Here is a 16,420-nt window from a genome sequence, read left to right on the forward strand (position 1 = left end):
GGTTTTTGCATAACAGCGACGATATACGGGAGTGTTGTACAAAGTGGCGATTGATACAGAATGGTGATAAATAGATAGCATGGTGATAGATATATACAGTGTTGTATAAAGTGGTGATTAATGCAGAATGGTGATAAATATATACAGTGGATTGATAGATTTATAGAGTGGTGATAAATATATAGTGTGGTGATAGATATATTTAGTGTGGAGATTTTAATATATTGGTGATATAGTGTAGTGATAAATAAAGTGAGGTGATAGATATATAGATTGGTGAGAGATATAAAAACAGTAGGATGATAGATATATACAGTGGTGATAGATGTTTGCAATGGTGATAGATATATACAATGGTAATATATATCATGTATGTTTACATTGGTGATAAAAAATATAAATATTTTTTTATTATAAATATTGTTTTTATTATAAATATTTTTTAACTCGATATATCGCATTCCCGACCTGTTGATTATTTTCATTTAATCTAGGTGTGGTTAGTTTGATCTTACATTGTAGTTGTTCATTGGTCAATATTTGATTATGACGTAAAATTTTCATGCTTTCATCTGAAATTCCCATTGTGACAACATGAAAAGACAGAGAAATATATTTCACCTCCAAATCTTGTGCAATACTATATTTATCCACTCTTGACTGTGTCAAAAACAATTGATTTTAATATGGCCTAAAGGAATGTGTACTTTTTTATCGTCAAGGATCAAAAATTACTGTTATAAATGTCATAATAAAAATATTGTCTATTGTCTATATTGTCTATTGTCATTTGGCAATTTTTTTTAACGGTTAATAGTGAAGACAGGGGTACCAAGATTCCCAGGGGATTACAAGTATCACCCTCATACATGTACATGACGGGGGGTAGGAGGGGTCATGATCCCAAAATCCTGGGCTTAAAAACATGAAATCCCGAGATCCCTTATTTAAATAAATTTAAATCCCTACATCATGAAATTCAAAAATAGAATTCCTGGATACCTAAATAGTCAATCCCAAAATCCTGAAGCTAAAAACACCCAATCCTGGTGTCCCGATAAAGGTCCTATCCCCCTCATACATGCACGATCCATAACAATCTTTTTAAAACTTTCTGGACTCCCCAAGAAATCATTTGAACACTGACCTGACACATACACATGAAAAGTATTAATTGTCCGGCTCTTTTGAACCAGATCACATTTTGTAGTTGGAAAAGGAAAAAGGGGGGGGGGGTGTAGCCTCCTTTCCTTTGAAATGTTATTTTGCATTTAAAGATGATGTATGTTTTCATTGTTACAATGCATTATTTTTCATACCTTTCACATAGTTTTTTTTTTACGTATTATAAGTTATGTGTGCTCTTAATGACGAGAAAGAGAGCCACTCAGCAACTGAGCAAGTGTATTTTCTTTCGCAGATAAAATGTAAATAGATGCGTACAAATCTATCTCCAAATAGAAGATTTTTCAAAAATGAAAGTAGGAAATTCAGTAGGCGTTTCTTGCGCATGCGCACAGACCACGGTGATAGTTACGGTGACTGTATCAGGAACCTTGCATATTATATACCTCCATTTCAATAATTGTATATCCGGTCAGTGTATGACACCTCGGGTGTTTCCGTTCTTACTCGGGTATGTAATAAGGACAAAATCTCCCTCTGTGACAGAGTCGATCTCAACTAATTAACACCCACTTACAGAAAAGTCGGTAGCATTTTATGTGTAATTATCGTCTTTCGTCCCCTCTCCTTCTAATATAACCTCCTTGGTAATACCATGGAAGTATACATTTACTGAAATTGAAGATATCGAAAGTAAACATACATTGTAACGTGGGAGGACTATTGTTTTAGAATTTTTAAATAGCAACTTTATAAGAAAATTCAAATGCAAAGGTACATGAACTGCAACCATGTAAATGTAAAAAAAATATCACATTACTTGTGATGGCAAGTGTCACCTTGGGCGAGAGTACCAAAATAAGATTCAAATACACTACTAAACAAATATTTAATTTCTATTGTTCTTTTGTTTATTTTATCCATCTAATTGTAATAATTACAATTTGTAAAACTAAAATAAAGATTGTAATAAATGTTTGTTTAAATTTAACCCATATGATCCTATAACATGTATGGTCAGCTCGTACTGGACCATACGTGTATACTCATATGGTCCAATTGTACGAGTATACGGTCAAAATACTCATATGGTCTTGAACATAATTACGACATAAGGAACATATCCGATATCACCTGCGAAATGTTTATACCAACTCGTGATGGCGTCCGTAAAGTTTACGAAGGGATGCTTTTAACTACACCATTTTGAACCCTTTGTTTAATAGCTTCTGTGTGAGCATCAACTCTCTGTCAAGGAAATCATGAAAGGAAATGCAAGCACGGGCATATCGTATCAATTAGGGGTTGCCGGTAAATATTTAAAAAATAATTTCCTCGACATGAATAAAAGAAAATTCAAAATTGCTTACCTCATATCATTCCAGAAATGCATTGTTGCATTATCTTCATCCTCCCTCTCGCACAAATGTTTACCGTTCTTGTCATAATCACAAACATGGCTATCACAAAATGAGTTTTGTTTTCGATGTTTCACTATATAAGCCATTCTATACGATAAAATCATTTGAAATTAACAAAGAAATGTTGAATAACTGGTAAACACCAAATAGATATAAATCTGCTTTGAAAAGTAAGTTAGCAGCAATAAGCGTCTAAACATTTTTTCTTGTTTATATCTGCTTGAGTCACTGTGTTGCTGTCTTAATGGTGCTAACCCCATTTCTCTGAAGCAAATGAATTGAAAAAGAGAGACGAGAGATAACAAAGGAAACTTTCAAAAAAATTAGGCGAAAACATACTGACATGCCATGGATAAAACGAAATCGTTGAAAAGACAACGAACAGTACAAAAACAGAACATAGATAACAAAATACCTAGCAACAGAAACCGGTGTGATCTCAGGTGCTTCAGATGGTTAAGCAGAATCTCGATGGAACCACACTGTACAACGCTGTCCACTAACAATTACTAAATAAGAGGCGGGGTTATTTGTATGAGAGCGCCTAACTCACATGTAACTCTTGTATAAACTGTGACAGATAACTGATATTTAGTTCAAGGAAATTTCCAACTTCAGAATAAACCAAGTTTCACTCAGAGGAAAAAAAAAACATCATTTCGTATCCTATGGAATTAGTGTAAATACGTCAATTCACATTGTGAATAAAGCGTTGCAATGTTCATTAATAGCATATAAATATCGATAGGATGTAAAACCAATATATGTTCATGTTTGTATAGCAACACACATTTAGTTCTGTTTTAATTTTATTTATAAACAAAGACAATATTCATAGATCTTACTACAGCGTCAAATTGTTAACCTGAGACTAAATTCGCAAATTTAATTTGATAGATTGCAGTTGTTTCTGTATGCATGGAATGAAGGTAAAGATTTTCTCTTTTATAATTGTTGGGACTGTGAATTTAGAATACTAGCAAGGATTTTTATATTGGAATACAATTAAAAGCCATCACTGAGACGAGTAACATATGATTATCATATCATCAACTCACATGTATGTAGTAATATACATGTTATAGTACTTATCTCCATATGATGTAAAGATATATTATGTTCATACTTAATACGAACATTACGATTGAAATGAAATCTGTTTCAATACATTTACTGGTCCATTTCGCATAGTCATGCATATTTATTCCAGCAACCAGAATGATGAATATTGATAGTTTGAGACTGTTATATTCTACAGAGAGCTCTCATCTTCATCATCTGTATCGACAAGACCAAATGCTGCTAATAAAAATGTCAAGAACTCAGTCCTATCTAGGCGTACTACAGTATCTTCGTCTGTTTCATCCCTGCCTTCTTCATTTATTATTCCATACTTTTCAGGATTTTCTGACATGTCTTTGATGTCATCCTGAGATATTTGAAAAACATTTTACATTATACTTGGTTCATCAATTAAGTTTTAAACGTTGGAGAAAAATTACATTTTCGAAATTTTGGGGTTTCAATTCTCTTAAACTTCGTACTTTATTTAGCATATTTACTTTTATGGACTCAGTGTCACATCTGACGAAACGCGCGTCTTGATTCGGTTCGTAATACTCATTTATCAGTTACCCATGTGGTCTACTTATTTTTATGGCTATATGGAGTTTTCAGTTTATTTTCCACTTTTGATTTTGAATATCTGTTTGGTATTTGCCTCTCTTTTAGAACAGTTTTTGTGTATGGAGCACATAAAAGACATGTAAACTCCATAAGATGGGTAAGATGATGTGCTACTGCTGAGAAATAGGAAGTTAACAATGAGAAAGTGGAAACCACATTTGTCAGGCATTCGAGTTTGAAAACGCACATAGCGTTGACATCGAGGAAAATATCGATATAGCATCCTAACTCTCTAGCTTAAATGGATATATGAAAGACAAGCCCGTACTGAAATGCTGGTTATTGAGTGACAGAACAACACTAATATGTATGATAATAGAGATGTAAAGAACTTTGAAGACGCTTTTTCTTTTCGTCTTTGGATAGGTTTTGTATACATTCTGCTTCACATGAGTACATAAAACTGCACAATTAATATTTATTGACTGTATGTTGAAATATCAATCATACACGCTCATGCAATAGGTTTTCGAGTATAAAATTCCAGCATTTTGAAAATGTTATCTTATTTGTATTTGGAATCAGTGTGTTTTGCCAAAGAGTAAGATTTTTCATGACTTTCAAACTATGGATTTCGATCTACCATTCACATTTTTGTAAAACAAACTATGCTCTACCGGATCAAGTAGTCGCGAAATTGCAAGATTGTGATAAACTTATAGGGTATATTGGTTTAAAATCTACATAAGATTAAATTCACTGGTTGAATATACACCATAACAATATTTCTGAAGGCCATCTTATATAAAACAATGGAAGTTGATCAAAAACTGTCAAACAAGTGAGAGGTTTAGCTAGCTATGAAACCAGGTTCAATCCACCATTCTCTACATAAGAAAATTGCTGTACCAAGTCAGGAATATGACAGTTGTCATTCATTTCTTTGATAGGTTTGAGATTTAGATTTTGCCATTGATTAGGGATTTTCCGTTTTGAATTTTCCTCGGAGTTCAGTCTTTTTGTGATTTTACTTTATGCTATAGAAAAAATTGCTGATAAAACCGTATTCAAGTGTTTAGTCGAACAGCTTTACGAATTTGTTGTATTTTGTCATCAGATTTTATCAACTAAATACTTACATAATCATCCGCTGATATGCTGTTGAATGATAATAACTTTGACTTCAAATAGTCTTCAGACATAGACCCACTTTGCAATTCCTTTGCAAGTACCTGAATACATATTAATAATCAACAATGATTAATGTAAGTTCATTCTATGTGGCTGGGTGGTAAAGAGCGCTGGGCACAGTGTATGCGTTGTTGTCTGAATATCCCAATAATATGAGCTCAAATCACGAGGAAAGAACATACAATTTGCTGCAACAAATTCGCAAATTCATTTGTTAAAATTTGTACATTAATCTGTATGATTCCAATAGAAAATTTCAGATTTTATCGACAAGACTTAGTGAATTCCTTTGAAAATGTGTTCTTTCTTTTTGCTTTTGCTGTTTATTAGCCATTTTAAACATACTTACACGTTTACATTGGACCCTTACAAGATATTATAGATGATATGGTGTGAACGTTTATAAAATTTGATTAAATACAAATCAATCCTGTAAAAGCGCTTCAAACGCGATCAATTAAAAAAATAAATTTAAATTTAAAACAAAATATATTATGTACAGTAACGCTTTTTATATTTAAAAGTTTATTTATAAAGCACTCCTTTAATAAGTTTTTGTTTTGATTTATGAAAGTTTTACAGGCTTTATGTATCTATCATCATATGACATATCCTTGATGATATAGTTCTTACCATTTTCATACGTTCATTACCCAAGGTGGTCATTTTGTCAATATTCAGTACTTTTCCATTGGTTGTTTCAGCAATAAATGTTAATCTAGTCTAAAAAAATAATTAATAGAGAGATTTAACAAACATTATCAACGGTTTATAAAATTAAAAGAGATATAATTGCACCGCCATTTGGATTTTAAGTCGTCTGTTAAAAACCAAAAGACAAGAGTTGATATGAACACATTGCTGATACAAAAGAGCAATCGCAAGCCGTTAATCTAGGAAAAACAAAACAATTATATAGACTGAAAAATCATATAAAACAACTCATTTTGTTAATTGAGAAACAGAATAAATTCAACCCCCAAGAGTGACTGGGGAATAGAAAAATTGTCACTTGGTCTTCTTCCGACCGTCAGTAAAACGCTTGCCGAAGTGGGGCGTCCGTTTGACTGTACGGGATGTATCAAGTTCGCAGTCACGTCCGGTCAGATTGGGGACGTTAAATCCGATGCCTCGTGTAAGGAGAGTGCCACGCTCTCTGCACGTTAAGAACCCTTGCAACAACTCTTTCGAGGGGTCAGTAGGTGGCCTGTTGCAAGGCAAAATTTCTGTCCCTATCCAATATACCCTCATTTTCCAGTGGCAGTCCAAATTTCCCCGACCATCATCCCAGATGGGATCTATTATTTCAATACCTTCCTATAGTATTTATTGTGAACTTGTTCTCGTCCTGAATATGCATGAAATATTTGCCACTGGACGTTAAGCAACCAACAATCAATCAATCAATCAGAATAAATTAATAAATTATCACATATACGTTAGGGTAGGCATTTCATCTAATCATCTAGTTAGCATCGCTTATTAAATAGAATACGAAAAATCGAAAGAAAATGTTTTTGAAATCACTCCTAGTTTTTGGTGGGGTCCGTGTCGTTTATGTACCCTTATTTGGGATATTTTGCTCACGCATCAATGTCAAAATAATGGCAAATGATGCGACTGTCGTACAAGTGAAAGATGTAGCGCTATAAAACATGGTTCAATACACCATTTTCTACATTTGAAAATGCCTGTACCTAATCTGGAATATGACACTTGTCCATTCGTTTGATCTGTTTTATCATTTGATTTTGCCATTTGATCACGGACTTTTCGTTTTGAATTTTCCTTGGAGTTCAGCATCTTTGTGATTTAACTTTTTTATATGTTTTCTTTATACGAAAAAGCTTCGGGTTCTAGTTCTAAATTATGACAAAACAGCAGGTTTACATCTAGGTGCTTCTAACAGAAAACGGTTAAAATTTGATAAATCAAATTGATCACAAAACAGTAGGGTAGTCAAATGATCTTGACATTATGAACTTAAACAACCAAATAATATAACCATCAAACCTAAAACTTGAATATATTCGTATGTTAATAAATAGAGATGTATCTAAAAAATATAAAATAAAATCGGAGGAAATATTTGGAAACAAAATTTACCTGTGATCGGTATTAAAACATTTGAAAATTGAAAATAAAGTAAAAGAATTTCAATGGAGATGCATGCACAATATTTCATATATTGAAGAAAGATTAAAAAAAATGGAAATATCAAATGGAAACACAACATTTGCAACACCTATTTCTTTGTTGTAGTACATTACAGTTAATTTTAAACAAGCTCCAAGAAATACTTATCATATCAAACAAAGGAATACATAACCGTATTGTTGAAACGGACATGATGTTATGTAAAATTATAGGACAGCCTAAGAGAACTCCAATAGGATAATTTTCTAAACAAAATTTTCATATATTCTAAATGGACTCACACCACATCTTCCTATATCTATCTATGGAAAATGATAATTCAATATAATAGAACGAAACGCCTGAAGCTCCTCAAGATATAGACAATAAACACATTTAATAATACTTTTAGATATCCTGTTGAACTTACTTTAAATAAAGCTAATACTAACAATGACCACTGCCCTTTCCTCGATCTCGATATCTATATCACTGACGGAAAGCTGAATACTAAAATTTATGATAAAAGAGATGATTTTTCATTTCCTATCGTTAATTATCCATTTGTAGAAGGTGACGTTCCCTTGTCACCATCTTACGGTGTTTATATATCTCAACTTGTACGATTCGCTCGTGTATGTAACAATGTTTTAGATTTTAACTAGAGAAAGTTTTGTATTACTGAAAAATTATTACACCAGTGTTTTCGATTTCACAAACTAGTCAAAATATTTACTAAATTTTATCATCGGTATAAGGACATCATTCGTAAATATAGCTCAACATGCAGACTTCTCATACGTTCAGGTATTTCACATCCATTTTTTTTATGGAAATATTCTTTATAAAGCACAAAGGTGTCAGTATTCACCTCAGAAACTAACAAAACCTTTGAATTAACTTATTAAGAAGGGATATAGTTACGATACTGTTGTCAAGTCATTAAAAATTGGATATTTTGGCGTAAATATTGATTCATTTATAGGGTCTTTGCCTCGGAACTAAACACATTTATTAAAAAAAACAGTTGTTGGCATGACACGGGTTATGTTCTTCTCATATATGTTATGATGGTATGATACTAAACCCCTAACGGGAAGGATTGTGTCTGATGTACATATGATGAAATCATAATCTTTCAGTCAGTTTAATTGAAGTCTGGAGCTGGCATGTCAGTTAACTGCTAGTAGTCTGTTGTTATTTATGTATTATTGTCATTTTTTTTATTTCTTTGGTTACATCTTCTGACATCAGACTAGGACTTCTCTTGAACTGAATTTTAATGTGCGTATGGTTATGCGTTTACTTTTCTACATTGGCTAGAGGTATAGGGGGAGGGTTGAGATCTCACAAACATGTTTAACCCCGCCACATTTTTGCGCCTGTCCCAAGTCAGATGCCTCTGGCCTTTGTTAGTCTTATATTATTTTAATTTTAGTTTCTTGTGTACAATTTGGAAATTAGTATGGCATTTATTATCACTGAACTAGTATATATTTGTTTAGGGGCCAGCTGAAGGACGCCTCTGGGTGCGGGAATTTCTCGCTACATTGAAGACCTGTTGGTGACCTTCTGCTGTTGTTTTTTTTTCTATGGTCGGGTTGTTGTCTCTTTGACACATTCCCAATTTCCATTCACAGTTTTATTAGAAAGTCCATGTACATGCAGAGAGAGAAGACAACGTATTGCTTTGGTGAATATTTATTACAAGATATGCCAAAAGAGAAGAAAATAGAAGCTTTGGTGATTATGTTTTAGCCACATATATTGATGACACAGTTCTTTGTTCCCACTATCCGTATAAACTGAAACTGTCTACCGCAAGACGTACCAGAAATGGAATAATTATGAACTGAACAATAAAGTAAAGTTACAAGGTACTAGATACATTAAATTGGGAAATACCCATGAAATAGCAGCAAGAAGAAAGTGTGTTTCAGGAATAAAAAATATTTGCCTTGTGAAATGCCGGTTCAAAGTCCGAATAAAGGAGGAGGAAAGTCATTTTTCTTCTAATTGGCGCAATCGTATGTTTTATTTTTGGCACAAAAGATACCATGTAATTTTAAAACAGGTGGCGCAACCGTAGCATTGGAGAAAAAAGTTGTGGCGCAAAAGGACGCATTTTGGCGCAAACGGATCTCTCCCGACATTATATACCTATATGGAGTTATTTTCTTTCAGAACGATGGGTCATTCTTTTTCAGAATCAACCCAGACGATACCATGTTTCAATGATATATGATCCAAGGCATAAAATAATGACCTGTGTGAGGTCATTATTTTCCTTGATAAACATGCAATTTATGATTTACCTCAAATCTTTATTCGTCTAATAGTTTTTTGTTGCCGATTTGGAAATTTATCTTTAAAGTTCAATCGATGATAGGTGTAAAGGAAACCGTCATTGTAGTCCCGCATTTTAATTTTAGAAACAAATAACATTAAGTTTTGTTAATTTATCGCTACAATAAAGAAACATTATCATCTATGTCAGATGATTTTTAATGTAGACTTTCATAAAATAAATCAAGATTAAACATATTGGTGTGTAAGATTTTGAAAATCTTATTGAGTCAAACTGAATAAAATGATTGATTTTTGGTTGTTTGCTTAACGTCCAGTGGCAAATATTTCATGCATGTTCTTTACTTTTTAAAATTTATGTATACCTTTAACTCTATCAAATGATCAACTAATACGATAATCTTATATGCTATTGAATAACATTAACGTAACGCACGAAAGGGTCGGGTGCGGAGGGTATATAATTATATCCTGACTATCTTTTAATAAAAATGTATTGCTTTTCAAAAGACAATATTTCTTAATTTTTCCTTCGATTCATGTAAAATTGTTAAAAAATAACCACTTTTCCACAATAAAAATAACATAACAAATAGAAAAAAACATACCCCTCCCCTTTCCATCAGCTGAGTGGTACAAAAAATTACTTACAATGTGTCTTGTATTTGTCATACACCATTATCGGATGGTAACAATACATTTGTATCTTACTAAATGCAGTTAAAGTAATATTTTATTGTGTATGGATAATATTTTTTTTATATCTAAATTATTTAGTGAGTTTTATTTCACAATGAGCCGCAGGGCGTATAAAAACCTGAACGCATTAGAAAGGAATATCCCACTTTAGTGTTGCCGGTAAAATAGGATACTTAATTTTACAAATCTCTATAAAATTGATATTTTTTTTACGTTATATAAGTCAGATAATGCATATTCTAAAGTTTATTTTGTCGTAGAACACACCTCGGGGAGTCAGGATTGTTCAAAGAAAGACCTCCCTCCGGTCGGTCTTTCATTTGATCAATCCTGACACCCCTCGGTGTGTTCTACGACAAGAAAAACCTTAAAATAAGCATTATCTATAACATTATAGTGCATTGACTTGACATATCAACTATATAAGGATTAGGCTAAGAAACGGAGAAATGCGAGGCTCTGCCGAACTATTTCCCCGTTTCGGGCCAACTCCTTATATCGTTGATATGTCAAGTCAATGCACTATTATTGTCTTTATACTGCAATCTAAAAAAAAAATTTAACTGTTGTTTAATGCGGTAAGGTTATTTATTTTGATTTTTAAAATTTTGAGGGAAATCTCCTTAAAAAAAAGGCCTCATATCATGCTCGCGGAGAAATATACAACACAATGCAATGAACATTCACCTGTTGAATCCCACACTCGATGGTGAACGAAATCATTTGAGTATGGACTAAAATATCAACCATAAGCATAAAACAATGATTTATAGGTTGCAAACAAAAAATATTAACAAATGAAATATGTATTTCCAATAATTGCAAAAGAAACAAGGTTGAGTTGCATTGGAAACACGAACAGGTTGAAGAGGTCGTATGAATAATAAAACATAGTTCGGCAACTTCTATCTAAATATTCATGAGAATATCAAATTATTACATGGCATTTTTCATATCGCATGTATTTTCAGCCCTAGGTTTAATATCAGCCCAAGAGCCGCATAGCTCGAGGGCTGATAATGACTGAGGTCTGATGATACATGCAATATGAAAAATGACATGTTATGATCTTTATATCATATGCTTCAACAATGGAGAAAAATAATAGATTCATACAATGATCCTTTTACGTGCTTCCCAAATAGATGTTTAAATAGTAAAAAGTTCACGGACGTCGGACCAAAAATTTAGTAATTCGATATGAAATATTTCTACCATATGCCTCAACAAAGAAGAAAAACATTTTAAAATGGACAAATCGACAAAAAAAAAAATCAACAATTTACATAATAAATACTGTTTGGAAAGTCAACTTTTTCAAAGTAACTTTCTAAATTAATGTTTGAAACTTTTAAAAAATGTATTTATTTAAATTTCTTTTTATTATTATTTTACACAATGTACTTTTCAGTATCAAAATAATTGTTTACTCTGTAATGTTTTTCACTGAAAACGTAGCATTGAGGTGTATTTTCCGGAATATGCCGAGTATCACCGCAATGCAATGCGATAACGTTATGGAAAGGCATGTGATAACAATCGAAGCATGTTAAAAACTTTTCATATCAGCCCGCTTAGCACCAATTCGAAAAATATGGAATTTACGTAAATTTAATGCTATTATCATACAGTAAAAATCATATGTTATTTAGTCTAAGTATATGATAAAAAGTGATATCGGGTCAGTGACTGTATATGACATAGAAATATACAGTCAACGCATTTTGACTGCTCAAATAAAACTAGTGGATAGTTGTCTCATTGGCAATAATACCACATCTTCTTTTTTATATAGTGCAGTATAAATTGATATCTGAAAACATAACTTGAATAATAATCTAAAACTTGTCCTTTAAATAGAAGGCATCCATCATCGATAAAACAAAATTGAAGTCGTTAATTAATTACTTACTCTGTTGAAGTTAATGTGCAGTGTTAGATGCTTCTAACACCATGTGGATATATTTTTGGAACTGATTGTAAATCAAAGGTTAAAAACATAACTACATTTTTAGCCTTCTATTACCCCTGGATAGATGTTTTATTTTGTAAACTGGGACCCTTAGCCTGTTACTTGGACGACTATGGCAATTGTTTACAGAAAATCATTTATGGGCGTTTTGCAATAAAAGCGTAACTTTCAGACCTAAAACAAAAATGTAAAATCAACTAGTCTAAAATTTATTTCAAGAGTTATTTAAATACCTTTACTATAGACCTGTTTTTAAACAAAAAGTGCAATCTCTAATACTCTTTAAAATGATATTATTTTCATAATTTGCTTCTGTTTCAAAAGTCCCCTACAAAACTGATTCTAAACACACATATTTTTTGGCAATTTTAAATGTTTCCTATAGACATTCCAGTTTGTTTACTTTATATACTAGAAAAATCTCATTTTTTCTGAATTGGAGAACCATTTTTTATCGATAAAGATTAGACAGTACTTCACATATGAAGGTACAACTCGTGTTACGTAGTGGACATTTTGATGCGTTTCGTAGTTGACAAAACCGTTTCGTTGTGGACAAATAAAAATCGTAGTCGACATCAACGCTATTCTATGTTAATAAGAACATAATAAAAATAACATGTAACTAGTCCTTTTTATTTGTTTTGCACGAATATAGTTGAAAAAAGAGTAAAAAAAGACTGCATGGTAGTGGTAGTGTCCAATTCGAAACGTTTTTCTCCAATACTTGTTACGTAGATGACCGTTTCGTAGGGGACGTATTCACATGTTTTATTTTACCCCAACAATCCCTTTATTGCAATAGTAACTGATTATATTCATCAAAGCATGTAGTAAAAGAGGGACGAAAGATACCAAAGGGACAGTCAAACTCGTGAATCTAAAACAAACTGACAACCCCATGGCTAAAAATGAAAAAGACAAACAGACAAACAATAGTACAAATGACACAACTTAGAAAAATAAAAAATAAACAATTAATCTGTACACTGATATTTTTTTCATAATTTTAAAACCAGATACTGAAGGAGATTTGACCCGTTTCGTAGTGGACATTAAAAAAAATACGGTATCACTCTGGTCCATTTGATGTGCTCAATTTTTCTAAACCACAATTTAATTGCCGTTATAAACGCATCACTTCTTTTGAAAGACCCTAATGTTTATATCTCTTGCAAACAAAAATCACATTGATTTTATAAAACTGTTTAGTAGCAAATTTTAATGACTTTGTTTCATAGTGGACATTTTGTCAGGGACACACCTTCTGAAATTAAAAATCCTATGTTAAAAGCTGTTAATTAAAATATGTTGGCTCTAAACCTACTTTTGAATTTTTAAAGAACTTATATTAAGTAAAAATAACATTTATTTCTACATTTTTTTACGATATTTTAGAGTATGAATGATGAACAGGCGGTCTAGGGACATGCCATTTTAGTTGTTTTGAACCATTCAGGAATCAATATGTTATCAATCTCTCTTAAACATAAACTTTTTCTTTGCTTTGAAATGTTAAATCTAATTCGATGTACTGACTGCACAAATAATTACTTGCAAAGATCAAACACATTTTTTTTTAAAGAGGCTAGGACAAGAAAGTACGTTTTTATTGAAAAACGCCCTTATATGTGTTAAAAAAGTAAGCATCAAAATGGTAGGTGCAGTGTCTTCATCAACACCTCATGGAGTACATGCTTACCATATTTATTTCTAATGAAACACATTTAATATCTGACATATATGAGCTATTAGAACAAACCGGGTTATTAACGTCGTGCACATGTCAAACACATGCATGCTTTTTGTGTTTTGTATACTTGTTTTAATCCTGACCAACATTTAAATCAGTAAAAAAGTGTTCAGTGTCCATATTGTTGAGACTACATTAAAAAACTAAATCAACCCAAAAAATATTGCAGATTTGAATATGCATGTTAACGCCCCAAAACTTTCCCATATATTCAAATTCCACAAATTTCAATGGAGGAAACCATTTAAAGGTATACAGTTTAAACCGAATTACTGTCATAGCAGACTGCAAAGAATAAGGGCAACAGTACTATACAGCTGTTCGAAATTCATTAATCGATAGAGAAAAAAAACCAAATGAGGGTTACAATCTAAAACTGAGGGAAACGTATCAAATATAAGAGAACTACGACACAACAGAAACACAGCATTAAAAAGTAACACACACAGAAACGACCTATAATATAACAATGGGCGTTTTCCTGACTTAGTACAGGACATTTAAAGAGAGAGATGGTAGGTTGAACCTGGTTTTGTGGCATGCCAAACCTTCTGCTTTAATGGCAATGTTAATTGTGACATTGAAATGACAACATTTCATGACAGGACTACAATACAAATAAATGGGGGAAAACATAGGAAAGAGCCTGACAAATGTATAACCAGCTTGAACAAATTTGATTTAAAATTATTAATTAGAATTTCTCTGTCAATCATTTAAATGCTGGTTACAAACAGTTATTGCATTCGACGGTGGATACACCTATTAATAAGGATACAAACATGTAATCAGTGCATGTCATATGAATGATCAATAAACATGAAGTAAATAATTCAACTTTCAAACTGAATCTTTATTAAAAAGATGAAGTTTTGCATTCAAATTAAAATTTGAAAATCGAATTAAGAAAGAAAATAATCTCATGTTGCGTTTCTAAAGTCCGTGAGTCTATATTTGATTTGGTGAGATAGTCTTCAACATAATTTGATTTCATACCTCGTTTATACAGCCTACAGGTATGCATACTATCTGTATCTTTTTCTGTCGAAGTTCTCTGCATACATTATAGAGATCACTAATCATCTACAATGTAAAGATACATACACAAAATTGAGATATTTAATCTTACATGTACTTTAACATTAAACAAAACCCTAAATGTATAGACGAAGTCAAAGTAATATGATTGAATTACAAAAAATGAGAAAAAAACTCAGAGACAAAAGCCCACACACACCTATATAAATATATATATATATATATACAACTCGTCTAAACATCAACCCAACAATGTTAGATCTGTAAATTTGCTTTCGCAAATTTTTGGTTCTTCCCTCGCCGGGATTCGAACCCATGCTACTGTGATATCGTGACACCAAATCGCCTGCACTGCAGCCGTCCCGCTAGACCACACGACCACCTGGGCTCTCTAAAAAAGAGCTTTCGGTGGGCATATGTTACCTTTCCACGTCAGTTTTAATCTAGCGGCGTACTACAGTACATGATATATAAGGCATGAAGATGTTATTGTTACAGATCAGCTAAATTATCTATAGTAAAGGATCCTACAAATTAATGTAATATACAGTCACAGAAAATAATTATATTCATAAGTACGTCTGAGTCAGTGACAACTCTACAACAGATGTATCCATCGGATCGCCATCAATGATGGTGATACATGGCTGTGTACATAATGTATATACAACTCGTCTAAACATCAACCTAACAATGTTAGATCTGTAAATTTGCTTTCGCAAATTTTTGGTTCTTCCCTCGCCGGGATTCGAACCCATGCTACTGTGATATCGTGACACCAAATCGCCTGCACTGCAGCCGTCCCGCTAGACCACACGACCACCTGGGCTCTCTAAAAAAGAGCTTTCGGTGGGCATATGTTACCTTTCCACGTCAGTTTTAATCTAGCGGCGTACTACAGTACATGATATATAAGGCATGAAGATGTTATTGTTACAGATCAGCTAAATTATCTATAGTAAAGGATCCTACAAATTAATGTAATATACAGTCACAGAAAATAATTATATTCATAAGTACGTCTGAGTCAGTGACAACTCTACAACAGATGTATCCATCGGATCGCCATCAATGATGGTGATACATGGCTGTGTACATAATGTATATACAACTCGTCTAAACATCAACCTAACAATGTTAGATCTGTAAATT

Source organism: Mytilus trossulus, chromosome 6 (genome assembly GCF_036588685.1).
Source record: "Mytilus trossulus isolate FHL-02 chromosome 6, PNRI_Mtr1.1.1.hap1, whole genome shotgun sequence".
NCBI classification, from domain to species: Eukaryota; Metazoa; Mollusca; class Bivalvia; order Mytilida; family Mytilidae; genus Mytilus; species Mytilus trossulus.